This window comes from Microtus ochrogaster, unplaced genomic scaffold (genome assembly GCF_000317375.1).
Source record: "Microtus ochrogaster isolate Prairie Vole_2 unplaced genomic scaffold, MicOch1.0 UNK2, whole genome shotgun sequence".
Taxonomy (NCBI): Eukaryota; Metazoa; Chordata; class Mammalia; order Rodentia; family Cricetidae; genus Microtus; species Microtus ochrogaster.
This window is the reverse complement of record NW_004949100.1, coordinates 11,519,065-11,523,846: the sequence shown is the minus strand read 5'-3', so window position 1 is coordinate 11,523,846 and position 4,782 is coordinate 11,519,065. Positions and strand designations below refer to the sequence as shown.

The following is a 4,782-nucleotide window of genomic DNA, read 5'->3' as shown; positions in this document are numbered from 1 at the left end:
ATATATATATATCAGCTTAAAAGCCACAGTAAAATTTCGAGGAAAGGAAGAGACCCTTATTCTCACTCTGCTTATGCATAGCCTTCCTCACCTCATTTGTACCAAATGTTGAGCCCACGATAACATACCTTATCACCTAGAGCACATCGGGGTTCATTTTCAGTAGTGTACGTTCTAGGGGGTCTGACAAATAGGCCATAACGATGCACCGTATGGTTCACACCGCGTAGTTTCACTGCCCTGAAAATCCTGTATCGGACTTTACCTGCCTCTTTCTTTTGCCTCCAGAAGCCTCTTTAGACATATCCTATACCTTACAGAGAAAAAGGCCTTCAGAAATAGGAGATGGGAAGAACAGAAGAAAATCACTAAGTGAGATAGGGTTTTTGCGGTAACTCTCAGGTGTTACTAACATTTGATAATGACGAGGAAGCACGTTTTGTGGACCATCATAATACCCAGCGGCCAGCCACACGTGACCTACTATGTTTGTGAATAAGACGGAACAGAGTGTACCAGCCTTTTTCTTTTAGAGCACCAACCGGCTCCCAAATCATGACACCAAGATTTATTAGTTATGAATGCTCAGCCTAGCTTAGGCTCATTTCTGGCTGGCTCTTTGTATTAGCCTGTTTCTCTTTATCTACCTTTTGCCTTGGGGCTTCTTACTTTCCTTCTGTCTCTCTTGCTTTCACTGCTTCCTCCAGTGTCTGGCTGGATGGTGACTGCCTGGTTTCTGGCCTCAGGAATGTCCCTGTCTTTCTCCCTCAGTCTCTTTTCTTTTCTCTCAGTTCTCTTTTGTCTCTCCAGCCTCAATTTCTCCTCCTGTTTATTCTCTCTGTCTGCCAGTCCTGCCTATCCTTCCTCTACCTAGCTATTGGCTGCTTGGCTTTTATTAGACCAATCAGGTGCCTTAGGCAGGCAAGGTGAAACAAATGTAATACATTTTTACAAAATTAAATACACATCCTTACATAATTAAACAAATGCAACAAAAACAAATGTAACACATCTTTGCCTGGTTAAAATATTATTCCACCACAACAGAACATGTTTCTCTCACAAGATAAAAGATAACATAAAAGAGTACAGTGGACCATCAAAAGGTACCTTTTAATCAAAACATCTGCTTATTGTACCCTAAGAACTATAGCACCACCTGATCTGGCCCAGGTATCCTCTTTAAGACAACTAAGCCCTTTGTCCATAAATCATCTTACTCAAGATCCCTTGAAGGGGACAGAGGAGAAACCTGTAAATCTCTCACTTTACTTCCATGTATGTACTTTACTTTCATATATGTACAGAGGACAATTCTGAAATCAAGGAAGCCAGCAGAGGGGCCTGGATAACTGGTTCAGCTAGCAAGACACAACGAAGTTCAATAATCTTTGGATAATCCTTAACTTAAAAAGCCTTCCTGATACTTTTATTTTTCAAGTCATTTATCAGATCTCTGTTTGGGCAATCTTAAAATTTCTAATATCAACATTGCCAGTCTAGCAATAATACAAAGCACTGGTATTGCCCCTACCTAGATTTCTTTAAACTTGCTTTCATATGCTCCAATGTAATATATTTTAGATTCTAAGATAATAAGCATGCCATTTCATTGATATTATTAGTGTAAATGCTAACTCCCCTTTACAATATCACCCTGAATAGAATTACCTCTCGTGACACCTAATGATAGCAAAGAAAAATTAGATTCCTGTATAACTTCTTATCTCTAAAGATAATTTAGAAATGATTTTTGTGTCTTTTTATTTCCATTAGTCACTTGTTTTTAAATTTATTACTTCTAAAAAAAAGTCATTGACAATGAGAGACCTGACTCAAAGTAGACACCCTGAATCCTGTTTATGTATCAAGTATTTCATTTTACTCCTGCCCAGGTTCTCGAAATGTGTTTCCAGTTTCACAGATGACATAATTCAATAACACAATACATTTTCAGTGAGGAAGGATAGGAGAACAGCGAAAACAAATCAGCAGCACACAGCACTGAAATCTCCTGAGTCTAGTCCCTATGTATGTGTTATTTTTTTTTTTTGGCTCCACCCCACTCTTTGGTGTAGGTAGACATGACAGTGGTAGCCACTTAACAGAAAGAGAAACTAAGGGACAGCGAGACTGAGCAAGTTTACTAATGCTAAAGTCACCAGCAAGTGGTGACAGGCAGCAGACCCTCCACAATGTTAGGAACGACCCTAAATTTTACACTATAGGTAAAGGAACTAAGTCCTCGTCTCCTCCCCTTTCTGGCAATCTCCACCATGGCACTTGCGCAGAAAAGAGGAAATAATGGAACAGCACAAATAGCTCATCTGAATTCCCTCAGTCCTACCTTTATTGTCCACACGAAATTGTGATGCTTTCTTGTCATCTACAGAAGAGGCATCCTGATCACATTTCCCATGGCCACTAACCTATGACCACAACACAACAAGATGCCCACAAGTCCCTCTGGGAGCCACTCCTTGGGGGATGAAATGGAAATCCTCTTAAGAGGTCTGAAACAAATGGCAATATTCTCCAGAGGTCTTAAACAATATCTGGTAATATTTCCAACACTTGATCTTTTAACATTGACTCCAGTTCCCTAAAAAAAGAAACAACGGATGTCGATTCACTACTCTGAGCTACCTCAAGCAGAGCTGTAGGATTTTGCTGTAGTTGGCTAACACTTCCTGCTAACCTAATCAAATTCCATCTCCAAATACAAATACAACCACCCAAACGTTTACAAGTGCTGCATGCCATCCTGGGTAGAACATCTGCCCCAGATTCTCTTACAGGAAAGTTCAGTCTGCTCAGCTGTAAGGAATGTGGGCTACCGGCATCTTTGAAGTTTTAATCCTGAAGTGATGCTCTTTTCTGGACAGCATCCAGCCATTCGCTGATGAGGCAGCTGGACAATGCCTACGTTGTTCTTTTGTAACACCAGATCTCTTTAAGCTAATCTCACCAAACTGTTGAGCAGGACTTCATCAAATATGCATCATGTGATGGCTCCTCTCCTGCCTAACCCCTTTTTCCTCTCAGACTTATTATTTAATGTCACCCACTCTTAATTTTGTGTCAGCATCTGCTTTCTGGAAAGCCCAACCTAGGCAAGTGCCAAGATGTAAAATGATAGACTATAACTGGTCCTATCAAATTTGTGTTATAATAACTACAACTATCATTTTGTGTGGCTAGTTTTTCATGTCCACTATGATTTTCAGTACTCTTCGTTAGCATTTTCTCATTTAGATACGTGTCTTCAACCTTCTCCTTAAGAACAACTTTGTTGTTATTTTATAGAACAATCACATGAGGTCATAGCCAACTGTTTGGGACATGCTTTTCCCTGAACTACTCCCACGTTCCCGGAGGCGGAGCCATTCCCTCTAGGAGGAACTGCTTTCATTTGCCACCCTCTCTCCTCAGCAGGTCTGCTAAGCTGCTTATACAGATAGCAAATTCTTCATTTATAATTCCCAGAAGTTCAAGAGCAGTAGAGATGCTGTTGCCCACAGAGAGCCACAGGTCTAAATCCAACTTGGTAAGGGATCCAGCTTCTAGAGATTTCTAGTTTTGCGTTACTCCTTCCACACTGTATACCATGTAAATATATGTTATCCTCAAAGTAGCTTCTAGGTTTTGGTAGTTAGTGAGACAACTGAATCCTGACAAATCCTTACTGTTGAAGGAATATGTGTGACTTTGCACATTTATCTATAGAATGACTGGAAAGAAGTAAATTACCTTCTCCTGGAGACTTCTGTCTATATCTAACCAAAAATCTATTGTCATCTTCTGAACTTTAATATCCTAAAATACATTTCAGAGCATTCAGAAATCTGCATTTCACTTTAGTAAATGAGAACCAGCACATTTATCAGTCCAAACTTTTCAACATTACTGTATATACTTGCCCTTAAAGCAGATGTAGGCTTAAACTCAATTTAGCATCATATCGTGTTCTTTATTTAGCTGGCTATGAGATTCCTGTCATCTGTTCAGTTCCATAATTTTAGAAAGAAAATGTAAAGTTAGCTATTTGACGATGTGGCACATGCTGTTTTCCTCTCTCCTCATTCTATTCTAGTAGAAAGGAAACTCTAGGTGAAGCTAGTCTTCCATCCATCAGAATTCACCTGCAGAAAGAGCAGGAAATACATGCTAGGAATGTATTGAGGAGAGGGCTGGAGAGATCACTGAAAAGGGTGGATTTTGGATTTGTTGTTTTTGTTTGTTTGTTTGTTAGCTTTGTTTGTTTTGAGGGAAGTTATCTGCAGTTTTTGTTTTCTAGGTTATGCAGGTAACAGGCTCCAAAGATCTCCATCTCTGGCAGGAGCTAAAGGTTCCATCTTAGGCAGAAAAATATCTTCTTAAGGAAACCCAGCTCTGCTTTCTAAATACACTTAAGTGATCACATCAGCTCCACGCAGATTATAGAGGATAACCGTCACTTAAGTCAGCTGATTATGAACTTGAGCTGTACTTTAAAATGCCGCCGCAGCAAAGCTCCTTTTGACTGATTAGTCAAACCACCCCTGGCCATATTGATGTGTTGAACTGGTTTCACAGGTTTTTATCCACAGAAGCTAAAATAGCCTCTGTAGAATAAAGATAGAGCATGAATAGAAAGGGGAAACTACCCAAAAGGTAACTTATAGATTAAAATAATCTTCTTGCCGGGCGGTGGTGGCGCACGCCTTAATCCCAGCACTTGGGAGGCAGAGGCAGGCGGATCTCTGTGAGTTCAAGACCAGCCTGGTCTACAGAGCTAGTTCC

At 40.2% G+C, this 4,782-nt stretch overlaps 1 protein-coding gene across 1 annotated transcript in view; it reads right to left on the bottom strand.

Moving 5' to 3' along the window:
* The window catches only part of Ndfip2 (Nedd4 family interacting protein 2), a 74,037-nt gene that overhangs the window by 43,768 nt on the left and 25,487 nt on the right, over positions 1-4,782 (bottom strand). The window lies entirely within an intron of this gene.